Below are 14,066 nucleotides of genomic sequence, written 5' to 3'. Positions count from 1 at the left end.
TTTGGCCTCTTTTTTCGCCTTATTGTATTCTATAAGAATAGGGCGTGGTGCAGAAGACAAGCTTTGGTGGTCTCCTTCTCGCAAAGGGAAGTTTGATGTTAGTTCATTCTATAAGACTCTTGTTTTTAAGGAGTCTGTTTCTTTTCCTTGGAAGAGTATTTGGCGAACTAAAGCTCCTACGAAAGTGGTTTTTTTCACATGGACGGCAGCGCTAGGGAAGAATCTTACTTTGGACAATCTTAGAAAGAGACAAATCATTGTGATTAATAGATGTTGCATGTGCAAAAAGAATGAGGAGTCTGTGGATCATCTCCTTCTTCACTGTGAGGTCGCTAGTGTTCTGTGGAATGCCATTTTCTGCCGTTTCAGTCTGTCTTGGGTGATGCCTCGTCGGGTGGTAGATCTTTTTGCTTGTTGGCGGATGGGTGGCCGCTCTCGAAATGCGGCGGTGTGGAAGATGGTTCCTTGCTGCCTCTTATGGTGCTTGTGGATGGAACGTAATGATAGACAGTTTGAGGACAAAGAAAGATCAATAGAGGAACTCATGTATTTTTTCTTTTCTTCTTTGTATTCTTGGACGGCCGCGTTCCTAGCACCTTCAGGGATTAGTTATAATGATTTTCTTGTTTTATTTTCCTCTTCTTAGCAGCCGTTCTTGTATACTCCCTGTGTACTTGATCGCATTTTGCGTTTAATAAAATTTTACTTATAAAAAAAAAAATACCTCGAGCAATATTATTCCTATGTTTCGCCTTTATCCTAAAATTTGGGCAGCACAATGACATTTTTAAAATGTCACAGTATCAATTGGGCATTATAATGACATATCTAACATCACTCGGGCATTGCAATGGTGCAATTGTATAATACCTAATGAAATTAATGGAGCACAATGACGCTTTCGTAATATTTAAAGAACGATTGAATATAATAACCTTCTCTAAAATATTCAACCGTACTTTCCCAATCAATTTAAGAATCATAACAACATAATTTAACTCTAAGAACTAGAATTTGCATAAACTAGAGATAAAAATGAATTTATCGAGCAAGTTTGGAAAAATCACTTTCCGGGCTTCAAGAACACTATTCCCAAGCTGCTTGGCCGTTCTCTCTCTAAAATCTAGGGCTTTCTCTCTCTACGTATGGAAATCATAAGTAAAAGGAAATTTGAATGAAAAACTAAAGGTTGGAAGCACCCTTCTACAGGCCACGATTTGGGCATGGATGGTGACGCATGTAACCATCTTGGATAACCTTGATTGGCCACGCTCAGGCTGTAATGCGGCATGACATGTGGCAAATGTGTTTGTCTCCCTTCAAAGATAAGCTTTGATATTGATTTGTGTAATACTCCGGTCCCATATTGGGAAGATGAGTAGTTCACATAGAGTGAGTGATTTATAGAGATAATCATGAGTGTTAAGTCCCATATTGCCTAATTATTAGGTGAAATTGAGATTTATAAGAAATTTTTGGGAAACTCCAAATTGACTAGTCATTTTGGGATAATAGCGTAGATGTGGCTAGCGATTCAATTGCTTGTGCCATGTGGCACAAGTTACTGTCCAAAAATGTTGTTGCCACATGGCAGCCAGCCATTGGCTACCAGGTGCAATCTTTTTTCGACCTAATTTTGACCCCTTAACGATCTCTAAATGAGCTGAACATTTACTAGTAGATAGATAACTCCTTGACAGTTAAGATCACAAGAAGCATTTAGAGTTTGTTTGAACCTATTTTCATGTGCCCAAAGCAGCAGGTCCGAAAATCATTTTAACTTTATTATGCCACCTAAACTTACTTCAATAGGTCTAATATTTTATGAGTCATTTTACGAGTAACTGGGTAACTTCTAAACAAACGTTTTCACATCTCCCTTGAAGAATTTAGAGTTTATGAAGACCCTTTATTTTTTTGTAAACAAAATATATCATCACAGTGGCATGACAGTTAGTTATAAGCCAATATCAACACAACACTTCTCATAACATGTGCATAACATATCAGAGATAATACATAGCATCAAAATATCTGAACATTAAATAATGACTATATACAACATACAGAGCTAAATAATACATCTATATGCTTAAAGCTTGATCATTGTATTCTTTACATAACAAAAATATGGTTATACAAAAGGTGTCTCATACGACATGTGGCCTTATACAAAATAAAACTACACAAAAGATGGACTATCCACAAGTCTAACACATACAATCGTCGCAATAAGCCTCAGTCGTAACATTTCAAATACAAAACCACATGGTCCTCAATGACGTCTATGGTACCTGCAGTCCAAACATCATCTATACAATCGTGGTGGTTGCCATGTCCACATAGGTGGAATAATGAGTCTACAATCCAAGGAGTATATAACTCACTAAGTGTTTGCAATGACCCAACATTTATCTTTTTCTACCATATGTTTACAATAACAGATACCATTAGTAAATACTTATTCGTAAAATATTTCGTTTCTGATAAGGTAAACACAGATATTCCATAAATACATGAATTCATACTTCATAGCTGTGAATATAAATACATGTTCCAATCTCCCACTTGGAAATACGCACTTACAAACTTGTCTACATCATACTATATATATATATATATATATATATATCATGTGACTCTGCTATACTCGTATACAAGTTTTCCAAATCTTTAGGAAATACGAGCATACGAATACATCTAAACCTAAAACAGATGACATCATAAACTAGCGATACTCATATTCAAGCATTTCAAACCTTTGTGAAATACAAGAATTCATGTACTCCTAAGCATGAAACAACCTAAACCATCATATGCAAACCAACTGTAATAATATTCATATGTTTTATTCCATTCAAACTAATAGACATATTAATACGTCTAGTATAAAATACCACATAAATCATTTTATGCAATTTAACTGTAATGGTATACATATGTTCTGTTCAATTCAAAATCATATACATATCGATACATCTAGCATGAAATCCATTATAAAACATGTCACACATCATCATCATGTCATGCTTGCCTTTCATTCGTTTTCATTGTTTCATAGTGCTGCTGGACTTGAGTCCATGGTCTTACACTTGGTACCAATGGGACTTGAACCCATGGTCTTCATTCTTAGTACCTATGGGACTTGAACCAAGGTCTTGTTTTTTATGCCAGTGGGAATTGAACCCACGGTCTTAAACTTGATCTGCTGATGGGACATGAACCCATGATTACGTTCAACGTTCATGATTTCATTCATGATCACACTTATGCATCATTTAACATAATATACTTTACATGTCATTTTCAAATGTAACATGAAGTCTATAACTTATCATGAAGCCCATAAAACTTATCATAATTCTCAATTTGCATAAACATACCTTAAAACTCATAGGTCATCATCAAAATCGTATCTCAACATAATTCAAGGTATTGAAAGCATTCTTAAAGCATATATCATCACAAAATATCATCGGTTCGATTTAAGACATGTATAGCTTTTTGTAACATCATGTAATCACAAAACTAAATATATTTTCTTAGTGAGTTGAATACTCACCTAGGCTACTTGACTGATGGCTTATGAAAGATTTCCCAACAAAAGCCTCGCAATATACCACTGTATATACATTGCAATGACACATGAAAACTAACCCACAACATTTCTAACTCTAAATCTCACTTACCTTTTTGATTTGTCTCAAGAGCCACAACCCATGGAAATTCATAGAATTTCTAGGGTTCCATTTAATAACCCATTAACTAATAACACTATCCCATAAGAAAATCTTTGGCTTAGGCACCAAAATCATCAATTTACTACACTTAACCAAAATCTAGGGTTTGGGGCTTAGTTATAGTTTGATTTCTCACCAAAGATGTACATGATGTTTGGAAATTGTCTACAATACCTCTAAACACAAAATACCGAGAGAAATTTGAGAGATTAGGCTCGAACTCCCCAAGATCAAACAAAAATATAAGAAAAGCTTGGGCTTATGGATTTATCTCAAACCAATCAGTGAAAATGATGGTTTTACACCAAGGATCACGTTTCCGGTTTCAGATTTGAGTTTGGAAGCTTCAAACTATCAAGATCTAGGGTTTGGGTGTAAACCTTAAGAGAGAGAAGATATATTTTTGTTGGGGAAGAAGAGAAACGGGTTGAAAATGCGTTTAGCCATTTTCTACCCCAGCTTGTCCGGACAAGTTAATGACCCTTCTAGACACGCCAAAGTGAAACACACATCTTGACTCACTGGTCAAACCATCCAGACACTAAAATGTCTTGTCTGGACGGCAGCGAACGGGACCCTACTGCCTGACCCATCCGGGCATAGAGAATGTACTGTTCTGACACACATCCTATAAATTCATACTTAAACAATTTTTAAGTGTTCTTTTCAATTCTTTACCTAATTAGTCTATTTTATGTTTTAAACTTTTAATGAATATCTTGGACGTTACAGAGTTCATTTGCCTATTGTTTGGTGTGACCAAAGATTCAGGTCACACATTCACTTTGGCTCGCTTATGAACCCTAAACGTAGCCCTATCGATGTCATGTTTCTATAGCATGTTCACAAGATATATAAATATATAAAGATACGATCCCTTTTGCACTCTGATAATAAACATTAACAATTTTCTGTTCTTCACTTAACCTCTAAGTTTAAGATTTTAAAGCTTCAAATGGAGGCAAACATCGTTAATTAGAAAAGTGTATACCATCATATAGATTTAATGTGGTTATCAAATAACTCCACAGCAACATGGTTATTCATGATCTTATTCACATCTCCTCTATCTCTTAAGGAAGTCTATCCTTGTAATTTGCAAAGTAAAGACACCCTCCGCAGGGAGCATGACCTATGGTCAACTCGAGATGCCTTAACTGTACATTACTATAGGCTAATGATGGAGCCTATGAGACTCAAATCTTGAATCTCTATCTCACTTGATGTTTTGAAAAATGCGGGTTTTATTGAAACCAATTGTGATCTTGTGTCACTTGTGACCTCGTCACAATTGTGACATTGCCCTTTCATATCTTTCCAAAACTGAATCACTTTCCTAATCACATTAGGAACACTAGTTTGGGTAGTAATCCTAGTTGAACTAGGTTAACTCATCCTACAAAAGTCCTATCTTAAATTTAGGAGTCCTAATCTCATTAGAATTTCACCTTAAAATAGGAATCAAAGTCTTGATAAAAATTCCTAGTTCAACTAGGTTTTCCTATCTAGTTAGGAATCCTAGTCACAATTGGAAACCTAAACCTACTTGGACTTTGGAATTCTAATCACATTAGGGTTCCTTATCTAAGTAGGTGCTTGGTATTCTAATCGTATTAGAATGCCTTCAATTTATTTTATTCATTTTGGAAATAAATTTTCTCAAAACGGAACCCTATCCAATAAGATATGGTTAACCAAATCACATTAGGAGACCATATTCCAATCACATTGGAATCTATCTTGTTGTAAGTTGGAGGAGTCATATTCCATTCCATTATATATGAAATTAACCCTAGGTCATGTCTTTCCTAAACTAGGGAACCCTACAAAATTATGTCATCCTAATCACATTAGGAGATTAAATTACAATCAAGTTGAAATCTGTCTTGTCGAGGCTTGGTAGTTATATCTGTAGAGAAATACGGTGTCCAAATATTAGGAACAACCGATTCTCAAGTAGTGCAACAAAGTTACACTAGCCCAAGGACTCACAACCAAAAGTAGAAGAAAGATCAAAACTAAATAGAAAATGTACTTCTTATTTATGAAATAATACAGCAATAGAAAAAACTTGGGTTGGACAACACTTGCACAAGATAGAAGAAGGTTTTGGTGAGATAGGATGGAATGAGAGACTTGAAAGCATGGCTAGGGTATATATAAGGGTTAGGGAAGGGTTCTAGAGTATTCTTACACTTAACTTAAGAAGATAAGAATGACTTTTCATGTGACCAAGGAAGAACAACGAATTTGTACATGAAATGATAATAATGTTCCTTGGGAAGGTATAAGGTTGTATTGAAAGATGAAATGGGTTGAATGAGGGTAGTGATGGTTAGATGACCAAGGTAGAAGATGGTAGGGTGGAAAGGCTAAGAAGGAGAGAATGACATGTGTCATCCATCATGTGCAAGTGAGTCCCTCCACATTTAAAATTACATTAATTCCTCACTACATCACTCAAAAATAAGAAAATTAATAACTGTGGATTCTAGAAAATACACTTTAAAATTTAACACTCCCCCTTAAAGTGATTTTCTAGAAATGATACCAAGCTTCTCTCTTAGGGATTCAAACGGACCTTTGGAAAGCGACTTGGTGAAGATGTCAGCAATGTTCTCCTTACTTCTCACCTCCAAAACTTCAATTAAACCCATTAACACCTTTTCACGAATAAAATGATGCTCAATCTCAATATGCTTCGTCCTTGCGTGACAAACCGGATTTGTTGCGAGCTTTAAAGCACTTTGATTGTCACCATAGATAATTGTTGGTTTGTGAATTGGTGAATAAATATCCTCGATCAGCCGACGTAGCTAAACACATTCTTGTGCAGCAAGAGAAGCCGCTTTGTACTCTGCTTCAGTTGTTGAAAGAGATACTGAATCTTGTTTCTTACTACACCAAGAAATATAAGATGAACCACATGAGAAAGCATAACCGGATGTAGACTTCCGGTCATCCAAGTCACCACCCAAATCAGCATCGGAAAATCCATGTAGCTCAAAGGCACCTCCATTCTTGAAGAAAAGACCCATATCAATTGTAGAATATACATACTTCAAGATACGTTTTGCCGCCTCCAAATGTGGTTTTCGTGGCTCTTGCATGTAACGACTAACAAGGCCAACCGAGAATGCAATGTCAGGTCTTGTAATAGTTAAGTAAATCAAACTTCCTACAAGAGCCCGATAAGGACGAGGATCGGAAAGAAGCTTGCCCTCATCACGCCTCAGCTTAATGTTCGTATCAAGAGGAGTGGAGCACCACTTGCTTTGGTTCAACCCAAATCTTCCCACAAGCTTCTTTGCATAACTTTGTTGTGACACAAATATTCCACCCTTGAGAGAGCTAACTTCCAAACCAAGAAAGTGACTAAGCTCCCCCAAATCTTTCATCTCAAACCGAATAGAAAGTTCAGCTCGAAGCTTTGCAATTTCTTCATCATCGTTGCCGGTAACAATCATGTCATCAACGTACAAGAGAACAATGACATGCACCTTGCTTTGCTTCTTAACAAACAAACTAGAATCTGAGTTAGAAGCAAAATAGCCACAAAATTGTAAGTATTCGGCAATCTTACCATACCAAGCTCTAGGTGCTTGCTTTAATCCATATAAGGCCTTCTTCAGCTTGCATACATATTCCGGGTGTAACTGAGAAACATAACCATCAGGCTGCTCCATGTAGATATCTTTGTCAATTTCACCATATAAAAAGGCATTTTTTACATCAAGCTGCCATAGCTTCCACTCATGATGTGCAGCCAATGAAATGACAACTCTAACGGAAATCATCTTTGCAACCGGACTAAATGTCTCATCATAATCCTCCCCATACTTTTGAGAGAATCCGCGAGCAACCAGCCTTGCCTTGTATCTATCAACACTGCCATCTGCCTTACGTTTGATTTTGTAAACCCATTTGCAAGTGATAGGCTTTACTTCCTTAGGCTTTGGCACGAGATCCCATGTTTGATTTTTTATGAGAGCATTCATTTCATCATTCATAGCACTATCCCACTCCTTAACACCTGTGGCTTCATCAAAACAAGAAGGTTCACAATCATCAATAGGATTAGCAAGAAAACATGAGTGCATGCTCACAAAATTTCCATCCCTATACCGAGCCGGCAATACGACTTTCCTCTTAGATCTCCTAAGAGGTGGTACACTTTCTACTTCCTCATCAACATGCTGTCCTTCCAGCTCATGGCAATCAACACTACTCCCCCAATTGGATTGCTCCTCCGTAGGTGAAAAAGAAGAAGAAGAAGAAGAAGAGCTGTCTGATGGCATAGGAGCATTAGGTGACAATGGTAAACTGATTTCTGTATGTGGCTGATTGTGAACACTAGTGTCACCAGCATCACTCCCAATAATAGCACCTTCTGCCTTATAATATGAAGAGATTTCATCAAATACAACATCTCGAGAAACAATAAATTTATGCGTCTCGGGATCCATGCATTTCCACCCTTTTTTCCTTTCATCATTTCCTTTGTAATCTCGAAAGCTTGAGAATTTGGATTCGTCGCCAGTGAGATGATGCCCGCAACCTGAATCAACGACCCAATCATTTTTATAATCGATTGATGACAAGGCATCAATTGTAGTGGTTCCTGCCATAAAGCACTTTCCCCACTCTTCTTCATGTTCAGGTTCACCGTCCTTCTTGGCTACGTATCCTCCTTTGAGTTTCACGCGGCAATTCTTCTTTATGTGTCCAAGTTTACCACATCGATAACACTTGACACCTTTTTTATTTACATCTCGCTTCTCGAACGATTCTCCACCATCTTCATGCTTGCTAGAACCATCGTTTTTACTTTTGTTGAAATTTTTCTTTTTATTGGAAAAGAGCGCATCTCCTTCACTTCCCGATATGGAGCATCCCGCCATTTGTCGAGCCAATGATTCTTGTGATGTGAGAAGACTTTCAAACTCTACCAAGGTGGGTTGAACAGCCCATCCTTGGATAGACGTAACATAGGGAATATATTCCCTTTTTAAACCACGAATAATATGACGCTTCATTCGTGCCTCCGATATAGGTTCTTCTGGATCAAGGGCTGAAATCTCCGAACAAAGATTTTTAATCTTCAAGAAAAACTGAGAAATAGAGAGATCACCTTGAGTTGTATTTGCCAACTCGTTCTCCATTAGTTGCAATCGAGCCACATCCTTTTTATTGAACAACCCATCAAGGGTAGTCCAAATATCTCCGGCCGACTTACACCTAATGATATGCTCAAATAGCCCATGGGAAATAGATCTCTTCAAGATAGATTCCGCCTTTGCATTCGCTATCCGCCATTTCTTCAAGTTATCAACATTCTCTGGAGCATCTTCCGGAGGATTCACATCACCACCACCAACAACCTCCCATAAGTCTTCTCCAACAAGATAAGACTCCATGCATGATCTCCATATCTTGTAGTTAGAATGGTTGAGCACCTCAACCCCAAAATTGTTAAACCGTCCACCCGAATCCATTTCCACACCACCAATTGATCTTCTTCACCAAGGATGAATCACCACCACCCTTGAAGCTCTGATACCATGTAGAGAAATACGGTGTCCAAATATTAGGAACAACCGATTCTCAAGTAGTGCAACAAAGTTACACTAGCCCAAGGACTCACAACCAAAAGTAGAAGAAAGATCAAAACTAAATAGAAAATGTACTTCTTATTTATGAAATAATACAGCAATAGAAAAAACTTGGGTTGGACAACACTTGCACAAGATAGAAGAAGGTTTTGGTGAGATAGGATGGAATGAGAGACTTGAAAGCATGGCTAGGGTATATATAAGGGTTAGGGAAGGGTTCTAGAGTATTCTTACACTTAACTTAAGAAGATAAGAATGACTTTTCATGTGACCAAGGAAGAACAACGAATTTGTACATGAAATGATAATAATGTTCCTTGGGAAGGTATAAGGTTGCACTGAAAGATGAAATGGGTTGAATGAGGGTAGTGATGGTTAGATGACCAAGGTAGAAGATGGTAGGGTGGAAAGGCTAAGAAGGAGAGAATGACATGTGTCATCCATCATGTGCAAGTGAGTCCCTCCACATTTAAAATTACATTAATTCCTCACTACATCACTCAAAAATAAGAAAATTAATAACTGTGGATTCTAGAAAATACACTTTAAAAAATCATCCAAGCTGAAGTATTTTGAGATAATAAAAATTTAAGTTAAAGGTTAAGGTTAGGAGTAGGAGCTAGGGGGTGGCGGCAATCCCTTGCGCTGTAAAGGTGGTGCTGCAACCATGGTTTGGACCCATGGCTGGTTGCCCAAGGTGGTCCTACCATCCTACAAACAAGCCATAAACAAATTATTTTCTATTGAAAATCATGCCTCAACAATCAAAAACACTTTTCGAATCACTGGGCATCAACAAAATAATTTTATTCAATGAAAAACAATTTCAAAAGAAATCATGTGTTGTAGGCCATCAACTTGAAAACAATTTTAAAGGGCTACAAGCCTACAAGAACACATGAAACAAACTTGCAAATCGATTCTTTTATGATCCAAATATATTATAAACACTTTACAACATATTCCATAACCAAAGAAACAATTTTGTTCGATTATTGATCAAAAGGAATTTTTACAAATCAAGCATGTTGCTGGAATTCTGAATTCCAGTCATGTTAGCATGTTACAATCAATTAGAAAAAGTGTATAGAACTATTCTAAAACGCTAGTTTGATTTTTTTTTTTTTTTTTTTTTTTTTTTTTTTTCCGAATGTGTTATCCATGATTTTAACATGCGAAGTCAATCATCAAAACAAATTTTGAACAGTTATAGGCATTATAAAAAATAACAACACAAACAGGTGTTGCTTTAAAAAAATTACAGCAACACTCTTATGAATGCAACAGATTAGTAAAATATTAAACATGCTTCAAACCACTTGGAATAATCCAATTAAGGTCCTTACATGTGAATAGACATGTTAGAAGACCAGGGACAATCAACCCAACGTGGGAAGCACCCCGAAGAATTGCAGACAACAACTACAGACAAACTCCGAAAGCTTTTCATGAACTGCAATAAGCATGACGTTTCAAAAACTTCTATCTTCATATTTTCTTTGAAGCTGACCCTCATAGCATTTGTTGGACTCTTGTACATCATAAGACAAGAGTACTCATACTTGTATTTTTGGCCACTCTTTGGATATGGACAATTTTTTATTTCTCTTCTTCTCTTATAGAAATGGGCTGCCTTGGGTTTATTTAACCTTCAAGTCCTCTTCTCAATGACTGAAGATGATCAAGAAAGGGGGCTCTCAATTCTCAACTCTTGAGAATACAAAATTCTACCAAGTGTTAACTCTTAACACTGTGTAGTCGTTTGTATTGTCTAGTGTGCATCTAATGTGCCTCATATGCTCCTATATTTATAGGCTTAGGTTTACTTGAGAGGAGAGAAAAACCCTAGTCTCCACCTCATGTGATACATAGACGGGGAATCTTGGGCATTAGTCTCTTGCAGGCTGACACTGCCCCCGGTAGCCTCCAACTACTCTGGTTGTTATGAGTTCTAGGCTTAACGACTTTCTTTCTTTCAAACGAATCCAGGCCCAAATTGTTGTTTGTATAGATAGATCTTTTCACCTTGGCAGCAACAAAAAGCGGCCGGAAAGAGTTTATATCATCATCGATATCTAACATCATTTTATTTTTTATATAATATAAAAACTATTTAAAGAAAAAGCCCTTTATGATTTAAAAGAAGCTAAGTTTGGTAAAGGGATTGTACCATTAATTAGAAAGATGTATGGAACAACCATACCAGCTAATTTGACCTATAAAAATTCTTTAATATATAAGCTATCATGGTTAGGAAGAATAACTTGCAGTTTGTATGAGAAGATAATATATTGATATTATTAGGATATTATAATTTCTCTTCTGGTCGGTACTAGGACAAAAATTGATAAAACAATTTTTATTTTTATTTTTTATTGTTGGCCTTTACGTTAAAGAATGAATATCGAATTGATAGTAAATGATATTGAATTGACATGAAATTTAGTATTAACAGCTTCCTTGGCCTACTTTGGATGGCATTTAATGCTAGTAGGAAGACTCTTGAATCATATTGTTACGTCAATGTTTGCCCATCGGCTTTTTTGTTCATTTCAAATGAAGTGGAAATGAGTTATTTTAACAATTCTTTACATCTATTTATTATATTGGTTGATGTGGCATATTTTAAGTAGCTTTCCATGTCAGTCACTTCAAAAAACAAAAGAAAAGCTACTAAAAACATATCTCATCAACCAATGTGAAATGAGTATAATAAATGGCTATGAAGAGTATAATTACTCGTCATTTTACGGTTCCTAGCATCAACATTTTGTTGTTGTTAGGGTTCAGATTGGATTTTACATATATAATGATGTATATGTTATCAAATAGTCAATGAATAATGCTATTCTTCTCACTCATTTATCATACTTATGTCACATGGGCCAACATGTGTGTTTGAAGTAGATTCCCATGTAGATAATATATATATATATATATATATATATATATATATATATATATATATATATATATATATATATATATATATTCAAAACTAAACTAAAAAAACATGTTACGTCAGCTGATATGACATGAGTGCATATAATGAATTGACGTAAAGAGTAGCATTACTCATAATGAATGAGATATGCTACTTGGTATTTTATTGTCCTTCTCCTATCCTTCTCTATTGACGCATCATTGACAATCCACCTTTAAATCAATCTTAATTAAACAAAAAAAGAAAAAGAAATTATTCAATGGTGAATTGACAATGCCATATCAGCAGAGAATGACAAATGAATGCAAAGTAGCATTTCTTCATGGTGAATATTGTTACATAACATTTAAAATTTTTAAATGATGTGGCATCAATATTATGTACACCATTAAATACAATAAATTTTAAATTTTAAATGTTGACCATGACATAAACTCCTCTCCATTTCACATGAAATGGACGTGCTCAAGTTTGTATTACTTATGAAGGGAAATAAATGCTAGAATTTTCAAAGGAAATCCTAAAATGTTTTCTAGACATACATTTTGTTTAAGGTTCGGTCCCGAGTTAGTTTAGATAGAAGTCTACTTTGAAAGTAGCATTTCAAACGTGCCTTCCAATGAGAGCAGTTGCGTTCAAAGCAAGTGTCAAACAAGATTTCAAGCAGGGTTGAAAGCTCGTTTGAAGCACCATTTGAACGTGAGTCAATTAAATGGAGAGTTGTGTGTTTAGAAAAGTGTATCAAATGTGCAAACGGAACTCAAGCGGTGGTTAGAGTTTTAAAGGTCAATTCATTCTTTTATATTATTTTGTTTAGGGTTTTGCATGCAGTGCTACCTATATGAAGACTATAATGAAACTTCATATGATCGATAGTAAGTAATTTTAATCAAACAAAATTACTTCAATTGTCTTTCCTTGTGGAATTCAAATAATTCAGGAAGATCCATCTTTTCCTCTCCTCTTCCAGTTGCCTCTTCTATGTTGGTTTGTATCAAAGACTAGTCATTTTTTTGGCATTTTGTCACCGAGCCAAAACTTTTGGTTTTTGTTTTTCAAATTTTTTTCCTGTACCTTATCTTCGCCATTCGTTGGCAATGATGTTCGCAAGTGACTCTTACAAAAATCAAATTCATGAATTTTCATCGTGAAACTCATCAGGGTATTATTATCTTCGCCATTTGTTGGCAATGATGCATTTTCAATATATTCGAAGTAGAATTCAAACAAGATTTCAAATGGAAGTAGGTTAGAAAACGTTGCTCAAACGCGAGTCAAACGACGAGTAGTATTCGAAGTGGCATACAAATGAGCATAGAATGTGCAAACATAAAATTAAGCCCTTTTAACAACAGAGAGTTTTCTACGATTGTTCAGTCCTTTTATTAACTAGCTTCTTTATTAAATATCCTTGTTACGTTTTGGATTTGTTGAGTTTCCAACATTAATTTGATAGAATAAGTAAAATTATAATTTTTAAGACGTACATTGGTCTGTTTTATTTATTAATTTTGTTTTAGTAATAATTTTCTAATGTGTATGAGTGACCGAATTGGGTTTTTATTTTGCAGTGCTAGCTCTATTGCACCAACCAGTTTCAATTCTCCTTAACTTCTTGGGTATAGCACGTCAATTCTATTAATACCATACGTTGCTTTGTTTGTTGAGCCTTGTTTTTTTTTTTTTTGAAAAAAACAAACAATTATAGTTTCATTTAGCTAAGTCGTGATTGTTTGGATAATTCGCACAGGAATCCAGCATTTATATGAA

This window comes from Alnus glutinosa, chromosome 10 (assembly GCF_958979055.1).
Source record: "Alnus glutinosa chromosome 10, dhAlnGlut1.1, whole genome shotgun sequence".
Classification (NCBI taxonomy): Eukaryota; Viridiplantae; Streptophyta; class Magnoliopsida; order Fagales; family Betulaceae; genus Alnus; species Alnus glutinosa.
The sequence above is the reverse complement of the archived record's forward strand: the minus strand, read 5'-3'. Positions refer to the sequence as shown.